The sequence below is a fragment of the Canis lupus genome, chromosome 5, assembly GCF_048164855.1.
Source record: "Canis lupus baileyi chromosome 5, mCanLup2.hap1, whole genome shotgun sequence".
NCBI classification, from domain to species: domain Eukaryota; kingdom Metazoa; phylum Chordata; class Mammalia; order Carnivora; family Canidae; genus Canis; species Canis lupus.
The window spans coordinates 73,323,831-73,339,443 of NC_132842.1; positions in this window are offsets into that span (position 1 = coordinate 73,323,831).

Genomic DNA, 15,613 nt, shown 5'->3' on the forward strand with positions numbered 1-15,613 from the left:
GGACGAAGTAGGAGAATACTAAGGCGAGGCCCTCCACCCCTCAGTCTTCCTGCTTTGGTGGCCTCTCTCAGAGTGGGATATATTTGGCCTGAGACCTGTTTCCTACCTTGTGTTCCCCAGTTGCACTCCCAGCTTCTCTTGCAAAACAATCACCTGAGGTTTCCTGGCTGACGCCGACTCCACCCCCACCCCAAAGCAAGCCGCACCCTCCTGGCTCCTCCGCCGCCTCTCTTCGGCTCTCAGCTTCGCACTTATAGGGGCTGCCCAAGGAATTATGAACTTCCTGTTCTTGAGACTTTGGCAAAGTTTCCTGCAGTGCTGACCTTTCCAAGTCCCTACCCTATAACTGCTCTTGGACTTAGACTGTTTTGGGTTCTGCTAACCACCTATACAGTACTAATTGCAGTATTACTTCAACGTGTGTTTCTTTACAATTGAGGACGCGCTTAGAGTTTCTAATCCCTGCCCCAACAAAATTTACCTCTGAGACCCAAATCCAGCCCTCTTCTTGGGGGTTTGCCCAAAGATGTGTGTTAATCAAAGGTTTAGGCTCTAGGGTCAGAAAACTAAGGTTCAAAATCACCACTCCACGTTTACTAGCTGTGTGACCTTGGACTTCTCACTGAACTTCTCAGACCCTCACTTTCCTCAGTTGTACAACTGGATCATTATGAGAATCAAAAACAGTACATGGAGGGTAATGAGGGGAACGTATGTAAGTAAAGGGCTTTAGGGGTGCCTGGATGGCTCAGTTGGTTATTCCCAGGGTCCTAGGATGGAGTCCCACATCAGTCTCCCTGCTCAGCAGAGTCTGCTCCCTCTGCAGCTCCCCCTGCTTGTGCTAGTTCTCTCTCTGTCAAATAAATAAATAAAATCTTTTAAAAATAAGTAAGGGGGATGCCTGGGTGGCTCAGCCTTGAACATCTACCTTCAGCTCCAAGCGTGAACCAGTGGTCCCCAAATCGAGTCCCACTTCCGGTTCCCTGCCTGAAGCCTGGTTCTCCCTCTGCGTCTCTCTGCCTCTCTCGCTCTGTGTCTCTCATGAATAAATCTTTTTAAAAATTAAAAAAAGTAAGGGATTTTACTTTGGAGTGATGGAAATATTTTGGAATTAGATAGAGGTAGCGGTTGCATGACATTGTGAATGTACTAACTGCCACTGAATTGTTCACTTTAAAATGGTTGATTTTATATTATGTGAATTTCATCTCAAATCATTAAAAAAAGAAGAATGTAGGTTTGATAGCTAGACTGCATGGCTTTGGATCCCAGCTCTATTGCTTAGAAGCTGTATTACTCTGGGCATATTAAACACAAACAAAATAAACAAGGAACAGTAAAAACCAAACCATACATGGAACTTGGTACGCTAGGTAAATGTTTATTTTTAGAAGAAAAAAATGGGGATCCCTGGGTGGCTCAGTGGTTTAGCACCTGCCTTCCGCCCAGAGTGTGATCCTGGGGTCCCAGGATTGAGTCTTGCATCGGGCTCCCTGCATGGAGCCTGCTTCTCCCTCTGCCTGTGTCTCTGCCTCTCTATGTCTCTCGTGAATAAATAAAATCTTTAAAAAGAAGAAGAAGAAAAAAAAAAAACTGTGTTTCTTATTAGAGAGATCCTGGTGCCTTGGGTCATGTAAATATAGCATCCCTTCTACTCACATACATATGGGCCTCTCTGTGTTCTAGTTCTAATTTCTAGTGTATTACTTCACCAGCTTTCTAATTGCCTATTTATACACTTTTTGCCCATCGGACTATAGCATTATGGAATATAAGGACCATACCTAGGTCATTTCTGTATCCTCTTTACCGAGTAGTGTATGTGAACTAATCCATTCTTTCAGCAGATCTTTATTCAGTATTCACTATATACCAGCCTCTGGCTTAGGCATTGGGGATGCACAATGTGAATCCTGCACTTGTGAAGACAAAAGTCTGATGACAAGGACAGCCAAATAGCAAGGACCATGAATGATGAGACATATTGCAGGGATAACAATGTTGGGGTAGGGGAGAAGGTAAAGGGAGTCACCTGGATAGAGAAGGTCATGGCATAATTTTCTGAGGAGCTGCCAAGACGTGAAGATCAAGAAGAACTTAGCCATATGACTTAACCAAGAATGTTCTGGGCAGAGGGAAAAGTGAAGAACTTGAGGTAGAATAGAGCTAGGCATGTACAAGAATGAAGAAGAAGCCACTATAGCTAGAGCTTAGTGGGACAAAGGCAAGAAGAGAGGAGTCGGGAGGGGTTGGCAGGGGCCAGATGTGTAGAATCTGTAGACTCTGTTATGGATATGGATTTTTTTTTCAAAGTACAATGTATGTAGTATAATGGGAAAGAAGTCATTGGCAGTCTTAAGCAGATAAGTGACAGATTTGTATTTTTAAGATTTGTCTGGCTACTATGAGGAAAATAGACTGTAGGGGACCAGCATAAAAGCACAGAGACTGGTGAGGAGGCTACCTCTTCCAGGTGAGAGGTCACAATTAAAATGTTGCAGTGAGAGAAATAGAATCAAGATATATTCTGGAAAGAGAGTCAACAGAATTTAGGGATGGATTGGATTTAGGAGGCAGTAAGAGAAAGGAAAAAATTATGATCAAAATACCCAGTTATGTGAATGATGGTTTCATTTCCAGCAAAAGATAAGAAGAACAGGTTTTGGAGACAAAATCAAGTGTTTTATTTTTGACATACAGGCATGCATCATTTTATTGAGCTTGGCTTTATTGCACTTTGCAGGTATTGCATGTTTACAAATTGAAAGTTTATGGCAATACTGCATCAAGCAAGTCTGTATGCAACATTTTTCCAACAATATTTGTTTACTTCTTATGTCTTCATATTTTGGTAATTCTTGCAATATTTCAAATCTTTTCATTATTATATTTGTTATGGTGGCCTGTGATCAGTGATCTTTCATGTTATTATCGTAATTGTTTTGGCTGCCACAAGCCACACTCATATAAGAGGATGAACTTGATTGATAAATGCATGTGTGTTTTTTTAAAGTAAGCTCCACATCCAGTGTGGAGCCCAACATGCGACTTGAAGTTGTGACTCTGAGATCGAGACTTGAGCTGAGATCAAGAGTTAGATGCTTAACCAACTGAGCTACCCAGGTGTCCCAATAAATGTGTGTTCTGACTGCTTATGAACTGGCTGTTCCTTCTCCTTCTTCTCAGGCCGCCCTGTTCCGTGAGACACAGGGAGAATTATTGGAATTAGACCAATATATAACCCTCCAATGGCCTTTAAATATTCAAGTGAAAGGAAGAGCCAAATGTCTCTCACTTTAAATCAAAAGCTTAAAATGACTGAGCTTAGTGAGAAAGGCATGTCAAAAACTGAAATAGGCTGAAAGCTAGGCCTCTTGTGTCAGTTAGCCAAGTTGTGAATACAAAGGAAAAGTTCAGTTTTTTTTTCCCAAAGATTTTATTTATTCATGAGAGACACACACACACACACACACAGAGAGAGAGAGAGAGAGGCAGAGACACAGGAGAGGGAGAAGCAGGCTCCATGCAGGGAACCTGACATGGGACTCGATCCTGGGTCTCCAGGATCAAGCCCTGGGCTGAAGGCGGCGCTAAACCGCTGAGCCCTCCCGGGATGCCCAAAGGTTCAGTTCTTAAAGGAAATTAATATTGCTACTCCAGTGAACACATGAATAATAAGAAAGCAATATAGCCTTATTGCTAGAGAAAGTTCAAGTGGTCTGGATAAAAGATCAAACCAGCCACACCATTCCTTTAAGTGAAAGCCTAATGCAAAGCAAGACCCTAACTCTGTGAAGGTGAGAGAGGGAAGTCAGAAGCTAGCTGAGTTTGTTCATGAGATTTAAGGAAGGAAGCCATTTCCATAGCATACAAATGCATAGTGAAGCAACAAGTGGTGATGTAGAAGCTGCAGCAAGTTATCCAGAAGATCTAGCTCAGATAATTGATGAAGGTGGCTACACTAAACAACAAGTTGTTCAGTGTAGATGAAACGGCCTTCTACCGGAAGCAGATGCCATTCAGGACTTTCATAGCTAGAGAGGAGAAGTCAATGCCTGGCTTTGAAGCTTCAGAGGACAGGCTGACTCTCTTGTTTTAGGGGCTAATGCAAGCTGTTGACTTTAAGTTGAAACCAATGCTCATTTCCATTCCAAAAATCCTTAAAAACTATGCCAAATCTACTCTGCCTGTGCTCTATAAATGCAAAAACAAAGCCTAGATGAAAGGATGCCAGTTTACAATGTGGTTTACTGAATATTTTAAGCCCACTCTTGAAACCTACTGCTCAGAAAAAAGATTCCTTTCAAAATATTACTGCTGATTGACAACCCACCTGGTTACCCAAGAGCTCTAATGGAGATGTACCACATCAAGATTAATGTTGCTTTCATGCATGCTAACACATCGTCCATGCTTCAGCCCATGGATCAAGGAGTAATTTCAACTTTTAGGTGTTATTATTTAAGAAATACATTTCTTAAGGTCAAATCACTGCCATAAAGTGATTCCTCTGGTGGATCTGTGAAAAGTAAGTTGAAAACCTTCAGGAAAGGATTCACCTCTCTATATGTCATTAAAAACATTTGTGATTCATGGGAAGAGGTCAAAGTATCAACATTGATAGGAGTTTAGAAAAAGTTGATTCCCACCTTCGTGGATGACTGTGAGGGGTTCAAGACTTCATTGGGGGAAGTAGCTGCAGATGTGGTGTTCACAGCAAGTGGAGATGGAAGAATGGCCACAACCTCATGTTCCAACTTGGACAAGTTGCTTCTTATGGATGACCAAAGAAAGTGGTCTCTTGAGATAGAATCTACTCTTGCTGTGAAGACCGTTGAAATGACACAAAGAATTTAGAATAGTACATAAACTGGGTTGATAAAGCAGTGGCAAGGTTTGAAAGAAATGACTCCAATTTTTTTAAAAGATTTTATTTATTTATTCACAAGACACAGACAGAGGCAGAGACACAGGCAGAGGGAGAAGCAGGCTCCATGCAGGGAACCCAGTGCAGGACCCAATCCCAGACCCCGGTATTACGGCCCAAGCCAAAGGCAGACGCTCAACTGCTAAGCCACCCAGGCATCCCAGATGACTAATTTTGAAAGAAGTTCTGCTGTGGTAAAATACCATCAAATACCATCGTATGTTCCAGAGAAATCATTTGTGACAGGAAGAGGCAATTGATGTGGCAAACTTCATTGTTTTGGAAATTGCCACAGCCACTCAACCTTCAGCACCCACTATCCTGATTGGTCAGCAGCTATTAACACATAAGTAAAATAAGTTAGAGAAAGACAAATGCCATATGATTTCACCTATATGTGGAATCTGAAAAACAAAACAAATGAACAAACAAACAGAAACAGAATCATAAATACAGAGAACAAACTGATGGTTGCCAGAGGGGAAGGGCTTGGGAGAATGGGCAACATAGGTGAAGGGAATTAAAAGGTACAAACTTCCAGTTATAAATAAGTCATGGGGATGAAAGGCACAGCATAGGGAATATAGCCAATAATATTGAGTCACTTTATTGTGATATTCACTTTATAGTGGAGGTCTGGGACCAAACTGGCAATATCCCCAAGGTGTGCCTGTATTAAGTTCTAGATTCCTATGGGACATCCAGGGGGAGACATTCTATAGTTTTTATATTATCTTATAGAAGAGGTCTGGGACAAATAGAGTTTGAGGCATGTTATCAGTATATATATGTGTATGTGTGTGTGTGTGTGTACACACACACACACACACACACACACACACATATACTATTTAATGCCTTAAAACTGGATGATGTTACCTTGGAAGCCCATAGGAAGAGGAGAGCAGTGCTCCCCCTCCTGAGTCAAGAGAAAGTCCATCCAACACAGAGGTCTGCTCAGGAGAAGATGCCTGCAGAGCAGCCATGAGCCAGAAAGTGCAGAGAGGAGAGAGTGATTTCACAGAAGCCAAGAGAAAAGCTAGAGACATTAGTCAATAGTGTCATCAGCCACTGGGAGACTGAAGTGAGGGCAGTGATGGATGTTTCCTGAACTGACCTGGACACACACCTGTGTTTGCTGAACGTCTGCCCTGTCAAAACTTGTCCCTCTTCCCTTATCGAGTCTTCCATGTGTCTTTGGCAGCAGCAGGGTGTGCTCCTGAGGGAGCAGAAGGAGAAGACAATTTTCTAGCAATATTGTTCATAGTATCAAAAGGAAAGGGAGAAAGAAGGAAATAACTCTTGACAGAATAGTGGATGAATAAATTGTGCTGTGCCTAGGGGACCATGGAAGTCCAGAGAGGGCTTACTTAGCTTCGACTGGATCAGCTCTCCCAGTTGACCACTTACCTCCTAGTCACAATCTCCAGAAAATCTTCATGTTAAGGAGAATGGTGTACATCTGAGGTGGAGAAGGGGGAGTTGACAAAAATTAGAACTGGCTTCTATTGCAGGTATGACTTCTTGGTCCACAAATTCTGAAATGAAATTTTTTTAAAAAACTGTAATTTCTTTAAAAAAAGAATTTTTTTCTGGCTTAAATTATTTTTCTGACTTTATTGAGATATATTGACATATAACTGGATTTACTCTCTATACTATTTATCCAATAGACATGCATTGACAATCTAGTAAGTATCAGGCACAGTGCTAGGCCTTAAAAGTACATAGACAAGGGGCACCTGGCTGGTTCATTCGGTAGAGGACGCAACTCTTTTTATTTTATTTTATTTTGAGGACGCAACTCTTGATCTTGAAGTTGTGAGTTTGAGCCCCATGCTGGGCATGGAGATTACTCTTAAAAAGTACAGCAATAAATATAACTAAGTCCCTGCTGTCATGAAGCTTCCATTTTAGGGATTGGAGAGACACGTGATATATGAGTAAGCAAATGTATAATATAATCTCAGGTGATGCTAAGTGCTCAGATAAAAATGAAGCAGGGAAAAGGGAGAGAGAATATTGGGAAAGGCTCTATTTTAGATGGAATGATCAGGGAAGACTTCCCTGAGGAAGTGGCACATGAACGGGCACCCAAATGAAGGATGGGATGGAAGAGGGAGAGGTGGTAATCCAGCAAATGAAACTAGAAGGTACAGTCAGTGAGGTTAGGAAGAAACTCAGGAGAGTGTTGGGTCTCAGAAGCCAAGTAAAGAAAGGTCTTCAAGAAAGAAGTGACCATTGGGGCCCCGGGCTAGCTCGATTGGAAGAGCACATGACTCAATCTCAGGGTTTTGAGTTCAAGCCCCCTGTTGACTGTAGAGATTGCTTGAATAAATAAATAAGCAAACTTTAAGGAAAAAAAGTCATCAGCATCAGTAAAGGCTGCTAAGAGCCTCGGCAGGATGGATGTTTGGTAACCCTGACAAGAGTGGTTGCACTGGGCTTGCAGGAGGAAAACCCTGATGGAGAGAGGCTGAGGACAGATGGAACAGGAGAAAAAAAATTGAGAGAATGAGAGGTGAGGAAGTGGAGTCAATGACTATAGAGAAGCATTTAGAGGATTTGGAACACAACAACAAAGGATAATTTTAAAAGGCTATGAGAGACAAGGGAAGATTTATCTTTTTCTTTTCTTCAGTGGGGGCTAAAGGTAAAGGGGAAACTTGATGATGCAGGAGAAAGTGGAAGAAACAAAGCCGTTGAGTAAATAAATGGGGAATGGGATCCAGTGTACAAGTTGAAAGATGGCCATGAACAGTAGCGGCAGGTATAATGTAGAGTCTGCCCCACACATTCCCCATGGGCTGCATCTAAATTCTGGGAACTTCTCTGTGTAACTCATGAATAAATAAATAAAATCTTTTTAAAAAGCGGGGCGGGGGGGGGGATGCCTGGTTGGCTCAGCGGTTGGGCACCTGCCTTTGGCTCGGGTCATGATCCCAGATCCAGGATGGAGTCCCATATTGGGCTCCCTGCGGGAAACCTGCTTCTCCCTCTGCCTATGTCTCTGCCTTCTCTCTGTGTCTCTCATGAATAAATAAATAAAATTTTAAATAAATAAATTCTGGGAACTTTTTGAGCCACAAGCACAGGTGGAATGGAGCAGGGTAAGGATTATCTGGTCTTTGTCATCTGTCCATACTGACGTCCTCTTTCCCATCTGGTGTCAAGTCATTTGTCCATGTGGCTCGCTGCCATGTCCTCCTCATCTAGACCACAAGGCATCTTCATGTCTGCCAGGAATATGTACCATAGCTGCTTTGCTCAAGGAGATTGGAGACAATGTTCCACTGCTCCCTGTGCCACTCTCCAGCATAAGGAGCCACACTCCTTTCAATCATTCCTGTCTACTGCTCCTGGACTGTGTTGGATGCAGGGACTTCCATGAGCTTTGCCATCTAGGGTAAGACTTGGCTGCTGTAACAAGAATGAACAATTATTCAGTGGGTTGACTAAGCTAAATGTCTACTTTCCTCTAATATAATTGCAGTAGGGGGACGCCTGGGTGGCTAAGTGGTTGAGTGTCTGCCTTTGGCTCAGGGCATGATCCCGGAGTCCTGGGATCGAGTCCCACATTGGGCTCCCTGCATGGAGCCTGCTTCTCCTTCTGCCTATGTCTCTGCCTCTCTCTCTCTCTCTCTCTCTCTCTCTCTCTGTCTCAAATAAATAAATAAATAAATAAATAAATAAATAAATAAAATCTTTTATATATATATATATTTGCAGTGGGGACGCCTGGGTGGCTCAGTGGTTGAGTGTCTGCCTTCGGCTCAGGGTGTGATCCTGGAGTTCTGGGGTTGAGTCCTACATTGGGCTCCTTGCATGGAGCCTGCTTCTCCCTCTGCCTATGTCTCTGCCTCTCTCTGTGTCTCTCATGAATAAATAAATAAAAATTTTAAAAATAATATAATTGCAATGGACAATGTTTATGTCCTCCCCAAATTCACATGTTGAAACCTAACCCCGAGCGTGACAGTATTTGGAGGTGAAGGCTCTGAGACACGATTAGTTCATGAGGGCTTAGGCCCATGAATGGAATTAGTGCCCTGGTTTAAAAAAAAAAAAAAAAAGGGTCCTAGAGAACTCCCTTCCCCATCCACCAAGTGAGGACACAGGGGGAAGAGAGCAACCAGGAAGCTGGTTCACCTGACCCCAAATCTACAGGTACCTTGATCTTGGACTCTCCAGTTTACATAACTGTGGGAAATATATTTCTGTTGTTTAAAAGCCACCCAGTCTATGGTATTCTGTTACAGCAGCTGAAACTAACAATAATGGTCTAAGGACTAATGTTCTAGGTCAACTGGTGGCTGTGCTCCATGTTGTCATCCAGGCACCCAGACTTCTAGTGAGTTGCTCCACAGTCTGCATGGTTGAGGCTAGTTCATGTGGGGTACAACTGGCAGGGAATATAAAAAGTCCTTGGACTTTTTTTCTTTCTTCATTCATCCTATGAGGTCTCATGTAACTCTTGGCTTTTAACCACTGATGACTTTGAAATTATCTCTAGTCTGGCCTCTCCCCTGAACTTAACATCTCTATTTGGATGTCTGATAAACATCTCAAACTTGGTATCTCCAAAAAATGTCCAGTTCCCTCTGCAGTCCTCACCTTAGTTAACAACAGTTCCATTTTCCCAGTTGTTTGGCTCAAAAGTCTTGGTGTCATCCCTGACTTCACTTTCTCTCATATATCACATCCGATCTGTCTATAAATACTATTGATTAGTTCTAATTTTTTTAAAGATTTTTTTTATTCATTCATGAGAGACAGACACAGGCAGGGGAGAAGCAGGCTCCCCATGGGGAGCCTGATGTGGAACTCGATCCCAGGACCCCGGGATCATGCCCTGAGCCAAAGGCGGACACTGAACCACTGAGCTACCCAGGTGCCCCCACAAATAAAATTTTTGGAATATCCTTCAAAATCCAAGACCTTACTACTACCATCCTTAGATCTAAGCCCTGTGTTTTAGAGAACCCTGCATATCACAAACACAAATCAGATAAAGAACACATGAATGCTTCCATGGCTCAGGATCTGAAGCTCAGCCCTGGCACAGCACAACCTGAAATCATAAACATCTAGGACCAGCACCATTCAGGCCCCAGGGAATGCTTCCAAAATCTTGTGTCCTGTGTTCCCAAAACAAAAGTGAATTGTGTTGATTGCTATAAAGGTTTATAGGTTGCGTCACTGCAACATCAGAGAACAGACACTGCTTTAGAGCCTGTGGAAGACTGAAAGATAGAGCTTAGGCAAGAGAACAGACAAATTAATTGCCTAGCCAAAACTTTCCTCTCTGATAGCATGAATGTAATAAATTATGGCACAACAAAGTATCATTTCCCAGTAGTGCCCAGTGTCCATTTTCTTGTTTCTCTTCCAATTTCAATTCCAAACTGGAGATACTCATAAATTACCTCGGCATTCACAACAGTCACACATGGCAGCTGAGGGATGTTTTCCAATTGAACAAATCTTATTACTCATCTGAGTATGCATAGATCTCGATGTAACGTGTGTGAAGCTTAGTACCAATTCTTTTTTTTTTTTTTAAGATTTTATTTATTTATTCATGAGAGACCCACAGAGAGAGAGAGAGAGAGGCAGAGACACAGACAGAGGGAGAAGCAGGCTCCATGCAGGGAGCCTGAGGTGGGACTTGATCCCAAGTCTCCAGGATCAGGCCCCTGGGCTGAAGGGGAAGCTAAACCGCTGAGCCACCAGGGCTGCCCAGTACCAATTCTTTTTATTGGCATTTAGATGGATATTGAATACTAAAATATCAGAAAGTTTTATTTTATTTTTTTTAAGATTTTATTTATTTATTCGTGAGAGGCACAGAGAAAGACAGAGACATAGGCAGAGGGAGAAGCAGGATCCCTGCCAGGAGCCTGATGTGGGACTTATCCCAGGACCCTGGGATCGCAACCTGAGCCAAAGGCAGACGTTCAACTACTAAGCCACCCAGGTGCCCCTTAAATTTTCCTTTTAAATGTTATATTAATGTGTATAGTTTGCTTTTTTAGATGATTTTTATTTTTAATAGATTATTTTAATAGATGTTTTAAATATTTTGGAGAGTAGGGAGTCTGCTTCTCCATCTGACCCTCTGCTCATGCTCTCGCTCTCTCTCTCTCTCTTCTCTCTCAAATAAATGAATAAAACTTAAAAAAGAAATATTGGGGGCAGCCCCAGTGGCTCAGCAGTTTAGCGCTGCCCTCAGCCCAGGGACTGATCCTGGAGAACTGGGATCAGGTCTCACATCCGGCTCCTTGCATGGAGCCTGCTTCTCCCTCTGCTTGTGTCTCTGCCTCTCTCTCTGTCTCTCTGTCTCTCTCTGTCTCTCTCTCTCTCTCTCTGTGTCTCTCATGAATACATAAATAAAATCTTTTTTAAAATGCTAGCATATTTTCAAAAAAAAAAGATTGAGATGCACTTTTTTTTAAATTTTTTTTTCATTTATTTATGATAGTCACACAGAGAGAGAGAGAGGGGCAGAGACACAGGCAGAGGGAGAAGCAGGCTCCATGCACCGGGAGCCCGACGTGGGATTCGATCCCGGGTCTCCAGGATCGCGCCCTGGGCCAAAGGCAGGCGCTAAACCGCTGCGCCACCCAGGGATCCCGGGATGCACTTATGATGAGCACCAGATGTAGAATGGAAGGGCTGAATCACTGTATTGTACACCTGAAACTAATGTTAAGCAGTTAGTTAGGCATTTTGGAGGAGGTATAAAGCAGATGCTGACCACACTCCTCCCCTCCCAGGATTAACAGGCACATCTTCAGAGCCACCTATAAGGGCTAACAGAATAGGAAAGGCCACAAGGGGATTTCCAGAAGCTGAGCATAAGCACAAGCAGTGCAACTACACTGTATGTCAACTAACTGGAATTTAAATAAAAACCTTTTTAAGGGATCCCTGGGTGGCGCAGCGGTTTGGCGCCTGCCTTTGGCCCAGGGCGCGATCCTGGAGACCCGGGATCGAGTCCCACGTCGGGCTCCCGGTGCATGGAGCCTGCTTCTCCCTCTGCCTGTGTCTCTGCCTCTCTCTCTCTCTCTGTGACTATCATGAATAAATAAATAAAATCTTTAAAAAAAAAAAAAAAACCTTTTTAAAAAAGGAAAAGAAAGGTTAGTAATTTTGGTGAAAAAAAGTCAAGAAAAATATGTTCTAGGTGTGTTAATGCTCTTTTGTTTGTGTGTGAGTGTGTGTGTATGTATGTGTTAATGCTCTTTAACCAAAGACCACCAGAAAAAAAAAACTATAGATAAACAAATTGGATTTATTATCCTTTGTGGTGAGGGAAAATAGACACACTGGGAATCAGGGTGTTACAAACAGCCTTTTATAGGATCTGGACTAGGATTGAATGACAGGAGAAAGTCTAAGATAGTGAGGGATTGCTCTCACTTTCTGGATGTCAGAAAGCAAGGGCAATACTATGATTAGGAATCTCAATACATAAATCTTATCCATGGGGAAATGAGCCTCGCACAAAGGTAAAACTAATTGTTGAGAAGTAGCAGTCACTCATTTTAGCTAAGGAGGAAAGGGTAGCTTCATATTCTGAGGGAGCACAGTGACCTTGTTGTTGTCTGGGCTAAGATAAAATATAAAGTGGCCTTGTTTTGTCTTATTTTATCATGGTCTCAGAGTAACATCTGAGATTGGTATTTTGTGAGATCATTTATGTTCAATAACATGGTCTAGCTGTGAGTTACAGGCTAGCCCTTTTTTCTTTCTCTTTTATATGGAATAAACATATAATAATGTATTAATTATTTATATATTTTCTTTATTTCTTATCCAAATATTCCCAGTCCATCACTAGGACACAGATATGTAGACTGATAATGAAAAGCATTCATTCTGATAGACTTTGGGTCATATAAAAGCTATAGGCCTACACATATCTTTTGTTTTGTCATTATTAAGGTAAATTTAAGGTATAAAGATAGAATATACTTTATTTTTATTATTTATTTATTTAGTTTTAAGTAGGTTCCATGCCCAATAGAGAGCCCAACGTGGGACTTGAACCCACTACTCTCGATCAAGACCCAAAAGCCCAATCAACTGAGCCACCTAGCTGCTCCAAGCTAGAATATATTTTAAATGGTAAGTTAGGGCAGCCCTGGTAGCCCAGCGGTTTAGCGCTGCCTTCAGCCTGGATCTTGGAGACCTGGGATCAAGTCCCACGTTGGGCTCCCTGCATGGAGCCCATTTCTCCCTCTGCCTCTCTCTTTCTCTCTGTGTCTGTCGTAGATAAATAAATAAAATATTTTTAAAAATGGTAAGTTATGTCTTCATTTAGAGTTTTTAAATATTTACATGTAATAGGTGCAGCTCTGTTTACACCTTTGTCCCAGGGTCTGTAGATGTGAGTGGTGGGCATTTGCTTTTTGCTCAACACATGCTACTTTTGCATCAGAACTCACCACCCAAGCTCCAAGCAAACAGATTCAGGTAGTGAGAGATATTCAAGATACCTCCAGATTTCTTTTTTTTAAAGATTTATTTATTTATTTATGATAGACAGAGAGAGAGAGAGAGAGAGAGACAGAGACACAGGAGGAGGGAGAAGCAGGCTCCATGCCGGGAGCCTGACGTGAGACTCGATCCCGGGACTTCAGGACTGCGCCCTGGGCCAAAGGCAGACGCTAAACCGCTGAGCCACCCAGGGATTCCTGATACCTCCAGATTTCAAGTACTTTATATTTTGTCAACTTAGCTAAGTTGGAACTATGTTTCCCAGAATTCCATTTCTTGTGTAGTTTTGGGTGAGAATTTGCCACAGAAGAAGACTCAAGCAGGATTTGGAGGCAGAAGTGAGGCCGTAGGGCAGCGTGGGTGGCTTAGCGGTTCAGCCCCACCTTCCGTCCAGGGTGTGATCCTGGAGACTTGGGATGGAGTCCCACATCAGGCTCCCTGCAGGAGCCTCTCTCTCTGTGTCCCCACTTCTGTGTGTGTGTGTGTGTGTGTGTCATGAATAAATAAATAAAATCTTAAAAAAAAAAAAAAAAGAAGAAGTGAGGCTGTAGTCAGGCCTACTCTTGGAAGACTGATACAGGGTCAGATGCTGCTGTAGCTCATGCATGTTTTCACTAATCTGCTGGCTTCCCTGGTTGGTATAAGGCAGCAGCTCCTCTGCAACCCCCAGTTCTCTGCCTTCTCCAAACCCAGGGTTAAGTATGTGTCTATGAAGGGCATCAGTTTCTATTGTTGGTCATCAAAATTGGAGGCTTGAAGGTGGAGAGACCAACAGGAAATCTAGTTTGTCCTCATGGGTTCCAGTTCATCTTCAGGGGTCCAATTTGACCTTGACATCCATCACTTCATGTCCTTCTTTCAGAACACTCATCTTTCGGGACACCTGGATGGCTCAGCAGTTGAGCATCTGCCTTCAGCTCAGGTCTTGGTCCTGGGATCCAGGATCGAGTCCCACACTGGGTTCCTAGCGGGGAGCCTGCTTCTCCCTCTGCCTATGTATCTGCCTCTCTCTCTCTCTGTATCTCATGAATAAATAAATAAAATATTAAAAAAAAAAAAAGAAAGAGAACACCTATCTTTCAAAACTTCCTTGTTAACTTCTAGCCCAACACCAGATACACAAGCAACAACCTGCATAATCAGTTTAAGCAGCCCTCATAATTGTATAAGGTTAAATACGTAAACAAATCCCTAATTTTATATTGTCCCTAATGGTTCTGCTTCTCTGATAGAACCCTGACTGATATACCCGAACTTTCGAAATTGACCCCTGGGTAGCCAGAGTAATCCTGCTAAAACTTGTCAGATATGTCGCTCTGCTCAAATCCTTGCAGTAGCTTTCCATCTCACTCTAAGTTAATGCCAGTCTTTATTCTCACTGTCCCAGACTCAGTTTAGATGTCTCCCGGCAGTTTATATCTTTTCCTGTCTCCAAATGTTACTGGTTGCCTCGGCATTATCAGGAGGCAAATGCTAGTCTTTGGCATGAACTCAATGAAGCCTGCTATAGTGGTAAGCACAGAAGCTTTGGCACTCATGTCTGACCCAACTGGACCCATAAAGGCTCTGGCTTGCCCAGAAACAGCCCAGTGGAATGAATTCACACAATTCCAAAGTGCAGACTGTTAAGACCCTGTTGGTGACCCTGAGACCAGACAGTGAAAAGTTGCTGAGAGGTAAATTCCTCACTCTTCTTCCCTCTTACCTTCTTACAGACTATTCTAAGACATAGTGGCTCTATGCAACCTCTTTGAAGAGATCCCATGTGACTGAGCAACTGGCTTTGAGATTTGTGGGACTCTGGCCAGCTAAGTAATGCACTAGCTTGTATTTCCTTCCTTCCTTCTCTGTTTCATTTCTTTTTTCCCCTGGCTTTGGAGATTGTAACTCCCAAGAAAGCATTAGCATACAACCTTAGATACCGGCTCCGTTTTCCAGGGAACATAGGCTGACATTTAGTACCAGAAGAAGTCCTAGAAAACAGACCTTCAGTGTATGATTCTGTGGTTGTTTTTCTCATTTATGTGAAAGCAATAGGGAATCTCATTGATGGTAGCAAGTGGAGTGATAATAACCTTGGCCTTCAGTTGGCATCGCAAATATGAAAGCTTTCTCTTGTGAAGGGAAGACTAGGTAAAAAACAACAGAACAGAACAAAACAAACCACATCCAAGATCAGGCTGG